This window comes from Poecilia reticulata, chromosome 6, assembly GCF_904066995.2.
Source record: "Poecilia reticulata chromosome 6, P_reticulata-male-v2, whole genome shotgun sequence".
Taxonomy (NCBI): Eukaryota; Metazoa; Chordata; class Actinopteri; order Cyprinodontiformes; family Poeciliidae; genus Poecilia; species Poecilia reticulata.
The window spans coordinates 6,688,427-6,701,682 of NC_088835.1; the positions used below are offsets into that span (position 1 = coordinate 6,688,427).

The window sequence follows — 13,256 nt, forward strand, 5'->3', positions numbered from 1 at the left end:
ATATTCTCTCCATCCTTATATCTCTTCTTTACTCCCATCTCCTTTCCCTTTAAACATCCATTCATCCATTTTCTACACCCTTGTCCCTTGGTGAGGTCGGGGGGGTGCTGGTGCCTATCTCCAGCTAACATTCCGGGCGAGAGGCGGGGTCACCCTGGACAGATCACCAGTCTGTCGCAGGGCAACACAGAGACACACAGGACAAACAACCATGCACACACACTCTCACACCTAGGGACAATTTGGAGAGGCCAATTAACCTGACAGTCATGTTTTTGGAGGAAACCCACACATGCACAGGGACAACATGCAAACTCCATGCAGAAAGACCGGGGCCAGGAACCGAACTCAGAACCTTCTTGCTGCAAGGCAACAGCTCTACCAACTGCTCCACTGTGCAGCCCTTCCCTTTAAATACTTAAACTTTAAGCATTTTCTTACTTTCTCCCTTTCTTTTCTCATTTCTTTTTCATCTCCATGTTCATTACATATCAAATGAACCCAAATCAACTTATAATAAAGTGTTATAAATATACATGTATATATCAAGTGGAGCCCCACAGCAAAAGCTGCATTGCTAATTTGTTTGTGAAAGTTGTTTGTTCCTCGCCTTGACACTCAAACACTCTGAGGACCACAGCGTTGAAGAGGACATGTTAAGAATTAATAAACTCAAAAACGAAATTAGAAAATAACTGTTTAAGGTCACGCCTCACATCAACCTGGTCTTGTCATAATCGGACCTGGGCGAGACTAAAAACTTGAAATAGGCTTTTTAAAAAAAAGTGTTTTTAAGATTTTACAAGGTGGTGTTTCTGTTTTCCCATAGGAACAGATTGTTTTTTGTTGTCCTTAAAGGGACAGTGTTGTGTATTTTCTAGGCGCATAGTGCCATTTTGTAGCACAACAAAGTAACCATGTTACCTTCAGTTATTACAAAAATGACTGAAATGAAACCTGACTTTGTAATTAAAGGCCTTCAAACCTCTATTTTTTCTGAAGCTCTTTGCTCAAGAAATCATCACAACATGGCTCCTCTATTAACCCTTTCACAAGTTTGTACCAGCGTTTCAGAGAAGTAGCTCCTATAATCTGTCCAGCAGATTCTCAGTTCCACCAGGTGTTCGCTAATTGCTGCTGGCTAGTCTGAAGGAGCTGAGTGGGGGATTTGCAGGGCAGCTCTGCTCTGTGAGGCGGAAGCTTGGACTCTGCAGCATAGAGGAGGAGCTTCATCCTTGAAGGCGGAGCTAGGTTCTTCCAGGCGTTTAGCACAGCTGCATGGTTGCCATGGAGATGAAAGGATTTGTCATCCATGCATAAAGGAATCAAAGCAACACTCCACTTATGTTTTTGATGAGGGAATAACATTATAACATGATGTAGAACTTAAAAGTAAATTTTACATAATAGTGACCCATTAAAATACAGAAATCTTCCTTTTTGTTATTATTCAAGATATCTCTGATATTAAAATTTGTTTGAGGAACTGACACATTTAAATTAACGTGAAACTGAATAAATCCCAGATGTAATTAAACTAAGAATTTGTGGCTAACTGGTTTATATAAGATTTCTATTGAGCTCCATAATTATTATAAACACCTAAAAACACAAGAAGGAATGAGTTAACTTTAGTTGTCAAGTCATGCTTTACTAAAAGTGTTCAGTTAATTTCTCTGACTTGGGACTTGCTCCGGCCTATTTGCCGTCTCCACTTAGCACAGACCTTATCTGTTGTAGGGACGTGCTGAAGTGTCCAGGTAGCCTGTGAAAGGACTCTCTGAGTGGACCGGGCCGGCCGGCTGGCCGGCACAGAGTTGCCTGTGTTCCTCGGCTCAAATGATCCAAATATGAGAAGCCGCACGCTGGAAACAAGCTGGAAAACTGCTGACACGGGTTTTGAAAAAGGATCATCTGTAAGCAGACTGAGGCTTTTTCTCGGGGGGTGACAAATTTCAAGCATACGAAAAGTGCTGAGGCATCGATTTTTCTTTTTTCCTATTCTTTTTTTCTAAATATTTGAGGCCATGGATTTTCTGTGTTCCTACCGGGGCGTACGCACACATCTCTGAACCCTCTACCTCACACACACCCTGGACTTCCACACACACACTTGCGTACACATTGTGTGCAGAAGCATGTGGTTGCAACAGGAACTCTGCTGTTGCTGGACATGTGAGAAATTTCACTCCAGGTTTTGTTCTGAAGTCACATGTTAAAAGTATTCAAACACCTTTAATTTTATTGCACTGCTACAAACACAACAACAATATGACCAACACAAAGTAAGAGGATAGTGATACGGATTGTCAACTTTTTTTTTTTACCTCTCTCAATCACTCCCTCAATCACCCCCTCTCTCAATCACTAAGCTTTCCCGTCTTATCTCCTTCCGTAACATTAAGGATATTAATTTAAATTCTCTCTCCTTCGGCGTCAATTCACTCATGGACAATATATACTCAACTCTAAATTCAACCACCCTTGATGACCTGGTCTCACATTACAACACTGGTCTTCACTCAATACTCAACTCTCTTGCTCCGTTAAAAACCAGATCTGTTTCTTTTGCTCGTTCTGCCCCCTGGTTACTCCTGAACTTCGGCTCATGAAGGCCAAAGGACGGCAACTTGAGAGGCTCCACCGGAAACTGGACTAGTTGTTCATAAAGACATTTACAAAATCACATATTACATTATAAGGACTGTATCACTCAAGCCAAATCCTTTTACTACACTGGTTTAATCTGTTCAAATGAAGGCTCCACCAAGTCAATATTCTCACTTTATAAGAACATCATTCAAGTTCCGGACTCTCTACCTTCCTATTTGGTTCCACTGATTTTTGTAATTCCCTCATGTCATTTTTTGACAGTAAAATTCTTAAGATCCACCAGCATCTCAGCTCACAACCCTCCCCCTGTCCTACTCTTGAACTTTCTCCTCCAGCCCACTCCTTCTCTTCCTTCCAGCTCCCAACAACATCAGAAATTACAACCCTTATACACAAATCCAAGTCGTCCACCTGTCTGCTTGACCCCCTTCCCACAGTCCTGGTTAAAGCCTGTGCCCCTTCCATCCTCCCTCTTATCTCTGCCATTATTCACTCCTCTCTCTCCACTGGAACAGTCCCTGCATCATTTAAAATGGCTGCCATAACCCCTATCTTAAAAAAACCTGGTGCTGATCACTATAATCTGAATAATTTCCGTCCTATTTCCAACTTGCCTTTCATCTCCAAAATTCTTGAGAAGATAGTAGCATCCCAACTTCACACTTATTTATCCAACAATAACCTGTATGAACTGTTTCAGTCTGGTTTTCGTCCCCTCCACAGTACAGAAACAGCTCTCATAAAAATCACCAATGACCTCCTTATGGCAGCTGACTCCGGCTTGCTGTCCATTCTCATCCTGCTTGATCTGAGTGCAGCGTTTGACACTATCTGCCATACCACCCTACTCAACAGACTTTCCTCTATTGGTATCACTCAGACTCCTCTAAACTGGTTTAAATCATATCTCTCTGGCCGCACTCAGTTCATTCGGATCAAAACCTTCTCTTCCCAGCCTTCCTCTGTCACATCAGGAGTTCCACAGGGATCTGTCTTAGGGCCCCTTCTCTTCATATTTATCTCCTTCCCCTTGGCAATATTTTCGCAAGTATGGCATTGATTCCACTGTTATGCGGATGACACCCAGCTCTATGTTTCCAGTAAGCCCGCCTCCAACCTCCCACCATCTTCGCTTACTGACTGCTTGACTGAAATAAAATCCTGGTTCTCCTCAAATCTGCTTCAGCTTAACAGTGATAAAACAGAGGTTCTTCTCATTGGTACCAAATCTACTCTGGCCAAAATCAAAAGCTTCAGTCTTGTAATTGATAACTGTCCCGTTTCTCCCTCCCCTCAGGTAAAGAGTCTGGGTGTCATCCTTGACAGCACCCTGTCTTTCCAATCTCATATTAACAACATTACCCGCTCGGCTTATTTTCACCTACGCAACATCAACCGCCTCCGCCCCTCCCTTACTCCCCATTCCACTGCCATCCTTGTTCACTGTCTTGTGACATCACGCCTGGACTACTGCAACTCCCTTCTGTTTGGTCTCACCCAGAAATCTCTCCATAAGCTCCAACTGGTCCAGAATTCAGCTGCCCGTATCGTTACCAAAACCCCATCCATGCACCACATCACTCCTGTCCTGCAAAGACTCCATTGGCTGCCCACCAAGTTCCGCATAGATTACAAAATTCTTCTGCACACTTTCAAGGCCCTTTACAATCTCTCCCCACCATATCTTTCAAATCTTATTCATATTGCCATTCCCTCTCGCTCCCTCAGATCATCTTCCTCTATCCATTTCACTGTCCCCTCTGCCCGTCTCACCACCATGGGGAGCAGAGCTTTCAGTCGCTCTGCTCCCCAACTATGGAACTCATTACCACCATACCTTAGAAACATAAAGTCATTATCAAATTTTAAAACCGAACTCAAAACACACCTTTTTAGATCTGCCTTTTCCACATGACACAATTGGTTTGCCTGATTTTACATAGTCTTTATATAGATACATTGTTTTGTTTTACTTATTTTTATCTACTTTTACTTGTTACATTTTATTTGTTTCTGTCACAGTTTTTTTTTAACTATTGTACGGTGTCCTTGAGTGCCAGAAAGGCGCCTTTGAAATAAAATGTATTATTATTATTATTATTATTAAGACAAGTTTTCTATATATTTGTATTCAGCTCTCTAGAGTCAAGAATAAAATTAGCAGTGACTGGAAGCAATTCTACCACATGATGCTGCCACCGTCATGCTTCGCTATGGGGCGGTGGTGTGCTCAGGGTTATTGGCACTGTTAGTTTTTTTCCTTTTTTTGCACATAAGCCAAAAAGTCAAAGTTCAATCTAATATGACTAGATTGTCTTCTTCGACATGGCTAAACTGAAAACACAGGTTTTTACAGTTTTCTTGTTTTTGTCAGTATTTCATAACAATTTGTGGCATAATTTATACAGTTAAAACCAGAAGTTTACATACATCATATGAAAAGGCACAAACATGTTTTGTTTTTTTTTCTCACTGAAGTTAAATCAGTTAAAACTTTTTTTTGTTTTAGGCCAGTTAGAATCAATAAAATAATTTGTATCTGCTGAAGACCACAATATACATCTCGATTAATGGGGGTTTCATTTAAAGCAACCGCCTCTGATGTACTTCTTACCATTCTGTGTGTATATTTCTATCCACTACAAACAAGGATAAGTGTGTGTGTGTGTGTGTGCGTGCGTGCGTGCCTGTGTGTGTGTGTCAGAGTGAGAGTGTTGACACAGTCTCTTGCAGCCTATCACGTAGCAGAGCAACATATTTCACAACCTCTGCCTAACTGTGAATGGCTGCTTTATAGCTGTCAAGTCTCGCAAACTAAATTTACACACTTGTACTAATTTACGAGCTGCACAGCCCGTAAAGACCGGCGACAGATATGGACGAGATGTCAGAGCGAGCCCTGTTCTCGCTGTTCTCCGAGCCCCTTTGACACCCTGGCTTTTGATCTAAAAATAAACATCGAGCGCAAATACATGTTAATGTAAACAGATCTCATGGGCTGCAAGAAAATAGTTCACACCGAAAGACAAAATGCACTTAAAACATTTGGCTAAGGTACAGCAGAGAGAGATTCTGTGAGCTCATATGGTGTCTGTAATTACATATGAGGTGCTTGGAATACAGGAAAATGATAACCAATTGGTTTATCTCTTTCATTGTTAACACTGGCTGTATTTGATGGAACCATGAAATCCTTGCTTTACTTGAAAGCTGTGAAGAGTTTGTGACCTTAAACCCAAGCACTGTTGACCAACGCAGGAGAGCTGTGATCCATTTGGTTGGTTCTATAAAACAAATTGAAGATTTTGTGGTAGATTAGCCAACATCTGAATCCAAGTCCCACTGATATTCTACGGTTTTGACCATAAGCAGGCCGTTCGTAGTTGAAAACCTTCCAGTGTTAACGAGTTAAAACAATTCTACAAGGAAGAGTGGCCCACAAATTCCCAATGACTCAAAAGACCAGCAACCAGTTATGAGGTTAAGGCGGCAACATCTTTTACAGCCATCTGAAAAAAAAAAAACCCTGGAAGAAATCTGTAGGCAGAGGCAGCCTTTCAAACTGATTTATTTAATGACATGTCTCAAAAATATTAAAGTTTGAATAACTTGTAAACGATCATGTCAAGGAGTTTCCATAAATTCAAATTCAGTTAAAAATTTAATTCAAATTCAGTTATTGATCCCAAAGGAAAATTAAATGTTGCTATAATTTATACTATTTAAGGTTGACTGCAGAGCCATGTGAGTATTTCTGCAGAAATATAAAATAAATACAGTATATTCACACTGGTACTGGTTCCCAGTAAGTTCCCAGTACCAGTGTGAAGAGCCTTTATTTTCGTCCAGGGCATGCAGTTCAACTCCCACACAGAATGGCTTTCCAGGACTGCTTGTTTGGATTCATGCCTGTTGCCAAGAAGTCTGTGAATATCCTGACCCTTAGTGGAAAACTAGTCCAGTCGTTTGCTTCTTTTGGGGCAGAACTATTCACGGATGTCCAATACTGAACCAGAACCAGCAGTGGAAAAAATTCTGATGGAAGTAAAAAAAAAAAAAAGAGATAATTTCTTTCAGTTTTTTTAGCTAGGGCTAACTTAAGTTAGTTACACCGCTAGATAGCACTGTTGCCGTTAAATGGATGCAGCGAACAATGTTACCTGACTTTTCACTTGTTAAGTTGGATCTCAAAGTACATTGTGAGTTTAGTTCAGGAAACATAAATTAATAAATGGGTGGAAATAAAAAAAAAAAAGATAATTTATTTTATCTTTTTTAGCTAGGGCTAACTCAAATTAGCTAAGCCGGTAGATAGCATTGCTGTCCGGAAGATTGGATGCAGTGAGCGCCTTTTATTTAAAAAATAAAAATGTAAGCTAAACTTTGGAGGAAAAAAACGCAGAAATCCTGGACAAAGCCTCTGTGGAGATTTTATAGGAAAGATTTCTGTGTTTTGCATACTATCATGCGACGTTTGTTAGAATTTTACAAGGTTCTGATGCTAAACACTTTAATTGACTAACATTTACCCATCTGTTTCAACTCCCTTGAGGAGTGAATGTAAAAAGGAGAGTGTAAGATGGATGCTGGGAGAGAGAGAGAGAGAGAGAGAGAGAAAGAGGGAGAGTTGGTTGCTGGTTTTTAGTGAACACTGCCTCCTTATGCTGCAGCTCAAACACACACCTCTCTGGTCCCTGTCCACATTTACCTGACAGGTTTTTCAGCATCAAAAAGTGGCTACGTGCAGCTGTACAGCAGCCAGTTCTGACTTAATAGAGATCTATTAAGTCTCTATTAAGCTTTCGGCCAGTTGGTTTATTTCAGCGGCTTGCTGTACTTGAATGTATTTTATTGGGATTTAATACGACGGACCAACAGAGAGAATTGGACAATTGCTTAGCAGAATAAGCAAAATACATGGCTGCAGGACCTTGAGACGAGAGCAAAAGTTCCCTTTCCAACAGGACAGTATGTCCTCCAGCTGAAAGAGAATTGTTTTAATCGAAGCACGTTGTGGCCTGGTCAAGGTCCAGACACAAATCCAGTTGAGAAACTGGAGCAAAACAAGAAAATAGATGTTAAAAGCATTTGCGATTTGACATAAGGATGTTGAATACAAATGTTGACCATGTTTTTTGGATTTTTTTAAATTTTATTTGTTGAAAACTATTTTTTTTCTTCTCGCTTTGGTGTAACGAATAATAGAACATCACAAAGTAATACCTGTATTATTTTACATTGGTCTATTATGCAAGATAGACACAATTTCTCAATTTTTAACTAAAGACTTCATATGTTTTTACTGAGATTTAAGTTTCTTTAAATCTACCTCTGTCAAGTCATGCTACACAGTTTACAAAAGGTGTAATCTACAAAAGGTGTAATACGGCCAGACAGAAAAAGGGGAGCAAATTTGCACCTGAAAAAATCAGTAAATTTGAGAAAAATCCCTGCAACTTTCTAGAAAGAACAAGGACATTTCTGAGCTATAAGTCGAAAATTTGCTCGAAAAACTTCCGAAATATTTTGATGGATCTCAGAATTTTTCCAGAAAAAACATAGACATTTCTGAACTCTGAAAGTCAAAAATTTGCAAGAAAAAAAATCTGAAATGTTGAGATTAATTTCAGAAAAATTCTTGAAAAAAACTTGGAAAGTTCTGAGACTAATCTAAACATTTCTGGGGTTTTTTTGTTTTTTTTACCCAGAAATGTCAAATTTTCTACTTTTGAAAATCAGACATTTCTGGGTTTTCTTCTTAACGGTTTTCTTCTATCTACATTGGCCCTAATACGCTGTCGTCTTCACACTCAGTTAAACAAGCTGAATTCATTCAGGCTTGTTGACAGTAATTTCACTATTCCACCAGAGCGGATACAGTATTTTTGAAGCGCGGTGCTGTAATGCAGCCAGTAGATGGCGGTCACGGCGCTGATTTAATAAAATGTTATCTCGGCTGTGGGGGGGGAGAGAGAGAGAAGGAAGGGGAAGGAAGCAGCTCATAGCGGCAACAACCGAGCAACGACGGCGGCGACCGGACATGAACTTTAGCGAGCAGCCTACAACTTTACTCAGAGTTTAGAGAGACAGACGACGGAGGCAGCAGCAGTCGCTTCACTTCGCCTCTACTCAGTCAGGGGAAACAAGGAAGTGAGGAGCAGGCAAACTCCCAGTTGTTTTCCGCCGGTGAGTCTCTGTTATTTAAAGGCTTTGTGTGCTCTCCTCGTGGTAAAAGGCTTCAGGTTCTGAAAGGGAAACGGCTTTATTTACTTTGCAGGAGGGAAGAGACAAAAGCAGACCACCCTGTTAGTGTTTCTTAACGTTAGCGTATCTACCTGGAGTTAAGAGAAAGTGAGCAGGCCCCGTTCGGATTTATTAAGTTTGGCTTTTTTGGACCCATTCATTGCCTTTTGAAGTCCTCTGAGTGGTTACTTGAAACAAGCAGCTGGACACCTGTAATGTTGGGCTCTGACATAAATGGAGGATTAATTTCAAAGAGTGAACAGATGGACACATCGATGCTGAGTTGGTTGCTTTCTAACAACACGTAACGTGGGCAGAGCAAAGCGAAGCGTTCCAGTTTTAATACGTCTGGAAGTTTATTTATTTTTATTATTATTATTATTATTATGTGGAAGTAGTTTTTCAACATCTGTGTAACCCTTAATTTAAAAATGATTACTAGTAGAGGCATTGAGGACGTTTTCAGCTGTAATTTCTATATGTAAATGTTGTTTCTCAGTATATTAAACCTTGTATCCAGAGGCGGTTCTTGCATGATTGGTGTCCTGGGTGAGCCTCTCTTTATGTCAGTGGAATCCCAGAATTTCAAGACGGTGTCTACATAACACTTTTTAGTGTTTTGCAAGTAGTACAAAGCTTTTATAAATCAAAAAATGTAAAAAATAAAATAAAATAAAAAAATTATATATTTATTTTCAGTGTATGAAAATCCAGTTGAGGTCTTTTCAGTCTCATAGTGATGGTCAAATGTAGATCACACTCCTTCAATAAAATACCAATTTAATTGAATTTGAATTTAGCGCCACATAAAAAACTGAGAATGACGTCACACATTTGTAAACATTCATAAACAGTTTTTGTTATGTTTTATTTTGTCTTAGGATTCCCCCTGGAATGAAAGGCACATCACACACCTCGGCAACTAGCCTTATTTTTGAATTTCAAGTGGAACATTATATATATATATATATATATATATATATATATATATATATATATAAAGTGATTGCTTTGAGATGCACCAATCACAACTTTGAGGTCAATTTCCCAAACTGAACTTTTTTTTTTCTTTTTTATGCTTTAACCCTCCGGTATAGATTTAGGTATTTATATGAGGAGCAGAGGCGGTAGAGCAGTCACTGTAAAACATTTCTGAACGAAAAAAAGTTACAAAATGTAAACTTTAGTCTGTGGTTAGCATCTTGTATTCGCAAACTGCATTATGCAAACTGCAGTTTTGTGTGTATGTCCTGCAGAATGTTGGAAAAAGTCTAGCAACATTTTCAAATTCAGCTGGTTAAGTATAAGTTTGAGCAGTTTTGCTGTAAACGCGTTCAGACTTCTTATCTACTGAAAGTCTTGCTCTCTCTCCCTTTCTTGCAGCTTGTAATGAATGTTTTTCTTTCAGCCCTTTGCTGTTTTTCTTCAGTTTGCTTCTTACATCTCAACTTCCACACCAAAAAGGTAGCACTATGCATTGTTCACACACTGATTTAAAAAAAAAAAAAAATGTCGTTTTGACATCAGCTTGAACCCACCAGTCGTCGTTTCTCAATACATCTAAAAACATTATAATAATTTTGATCCAAGATTTTTATTTTTTATTCTGAATTGTGTTCAGTTTGGGACCAAATAGTATTTCTCTATTTTTTGGCAGTGGTATTGCCAGTAGCATGTCATTATCATAAAACTGTCACCTTTGAACCTTCTGTGTATTTATCTTTTTTATTAAGCTTAGTTTGTCCTCTACTCTGCGTTACATAATCTTCATATTAAATGCTTGGAATGCATAAACACTGCAAGGTTTTTAGTTGTTGGCTTAAAAGATTTTATAAACACTCCTGAGATTTTATCTTGTATATTTTGATGACAGTGAAATAAATAAAAAAAAAAACATTACTCTGTTTCTGGCCACCTATTTTCTTAGCAGCTCAATTCATATATAGGAGAAGTCGTCTGTTTTGCTGATGTTTGCATTGTGATAACTAGCGTGTTATCTTTTCTGTACTGATATTTTCATGGAGTTTGCCCACTTGTTTTCATTTTCCACTGCATCTAATTATTAACTGCTTTTCTAATAAACGGGTTAACAGCTTTAGTCGAGAATAAGAAACATTTGCTGTTTTTCTTTGATATCAACAACCTTTTTTTCTTTTTTAATAATTTTATAAATACGTTTGTGCTTCTCTGCTCAAGACGTGACCTCAGTTACTTCCAGACGAACACCACAGTTTATGGTCCCCGGCTGATGGGGATGGGAGCTAATGGCCGACTCCTCCCGGTTGTAACTGCCACATTAGCGCGCTGTGGCAGACTGTCTCAAAGGTTAAAAGCTTTTTTTTTTTTGTAACCAGTGTCATGCTGTGACGGAGACACCGAAGCGTCCATGGACTAACAGTGGCAGCTGATGTTGCTCATCAGCACCTGCTAATTTATTCATGGGTGATTAAAAAGGGTTTTGTTTTTCACAGGGACCAATCTGCCTGGCAGAGGAGAGCCGTAATAAAAGTGATTTCTCTCTGGCGGCTTCTTTCTTTCTTTTTGTTTTTTTTGTCGTCTCATTAGGAAGAACTAAGTTGTTTATGACTTGTGTCGAGCAAACCGGTGTCAGGATGTTGGCGTCTCTGTTAATTTGTGAACACGGCTTGTGTTGGTGCATATAAAGCAGTTATTTTGTTGCATGTATGTGAACTAAGATGCGTTAATGCCTTTAAATGCATACACACAACGTTTACAATATTCCCACTGTTTAATATTTAAGCTTCAAAGCCATGAAGTGCATTCTGTTTGCTTTCGTAAAGCGATATAATAACACCGAGGGCGCAGTGTGACACTGTTCTCAGCTGCGTTCACACTGAACATCTGAAGAATATGCAGAACAGACGGTCCAAACTTTCTCCACCGGTACTGTTTACACATGTAGTAAACTGCTGGAAATGCTTTGCTGGATATCGCCTCGTGTCGTGGGAAATGATTCAAAGAAAGCTTGGGGAAAGTGAGCAGCAGGACCGACAGTCATGCATGAAAGATGCAGAAATGACCTTGGAGTCCTGACAGAACTTGTAGATTTTTTCTGCTCACACAGCAGACGAACAGTTCACTTGTGTGTTTTAACGTCAGAAAAAGGTGAAGTTTTAAGGCAGACTCACGGAGTCAGTGCATGTATGTCAGTGCTGTATTATTTAGTCATTTAAGATGTTTGTATCTTTTTGGTGTAAACATACAGACTGCACTGACTAGGGATATATGCAAGGATCCACAGATGTATAAATTTGGACTGATATATGACATTAATACTGCCGTTATGGCCGATAAGCGATATTTACCGATATTTCATATTATGCATATTTTACTACGCTTTTGAAACCTTTACAAAGCAACCACACCACTGACTTCACCACTGTTATTTCCTCTCACCTGTGCTTCCATCACTGTAGCCTTTAGCATTCTCAGTAATGTCACTTGTGACATTTGTTTTCGGTGAGGCATAGCTTTTTTGCACAATTATTATAATAAGTTCAACCCATCACTTCCGTCGATCGGAAGTGATCGATGCCTGGTTTTCCAACCAAATGGCCAGATGGAGATTGAAAGTGGAGCACCAAAAGCAAATGAGATGGATTAGCAGTGATTGGCAACAACTGATGGTGTCATCCAGGACATGTTGCTGTGAAATATAATCTGTTGACCTGAAATCGAGCTGTTGGCATGTCATGACAGTCATGAGTGTTCAGTCAGAGATTCTTCTGATTTGTTACAGGGCTGACTGCGACCTGAGATCCTTCCTGTCCACAGCATCTTTGAAGCTAAATGGATGACGTGAGTTATGACACCATTTAATTTCACTTTGAGATGAATGAAGAATTGAATTGAATTGTGAGCATCTGCCACGACTCACTGTCCAACCAGTGAAACTCTACATTGGCATGAAACTTGCAAGTTCTTAACACTTGGAATATACTAGCCAACAATTACAACACTTCAAACATACCGTTCAATCTCAATATCGCACACGCGGTATTACAATATTTATATATGGTGCCAATGTTGTATTGACTTCTGTTTCCATTACTTCTTAACTCTTCCTCGATTTCTGTCTCAGTAGTTGACGACTAAGAGGTCTGAAGGAACAGACATGTGGTTTTATATGTATACACAACAGAAAACACATTTTTTGACTGATTTGTTAAGACTCAAGTCAGGGTGTGTTCCTGACTTTAGTGTGGTGTTTACTGTTTCAGAAGGAGAAATGTCTAGCAGCCAACAATCCGGTTGAGCCAAAAAAATACTCTGCTCTCTGCATTCACTTCTGTGGGTCAACTTTTGACGCTCAGATTTTTCTCTTGGATATTTGCAAAGCTTTTGAAAGAACCCAAATGTGTGATGTTTGCGGTTGTAGC

The 13,256-nt window shown here is 39.5% G+C and overlaps 1 protein-coding gene across 20 annotated transcripts in view; it reads left to right on the forward strand.

Annotated features, from left to right (window-relative positions):
- The first annotated feature begins 8,569 nt into the window (after window positions 1–8,569).
- The window catches only part of ppip5k1b (diphosphoinositol pentakisphosphate kinase 1b), a 57,642-nt gene continuing 52,955 nt past the window's right edge, over window positions 8,570–13,256 (forward strand). For 10 of the 20 annotated variants that reach the window (XM_008410720.3, XM_081607760.1, XM_081607759.1 and 7 more), the window contains exons 1-2: window positions 8,571–8,799; window positions 12,617–12,675. The gene's annotated coding sequence lies outside the window, so the exon portion shown is untranslated. Of the gene's footprint in view, window positions 8,800–12,616; window positions 12,676–13,256 lie in introns of all 20 variants that reach the window. The other 10 variants (XM_081607762.1, XM_081607764.1, XM_081607765.1 and 7 more) reach the window with 4 other exon arrangements.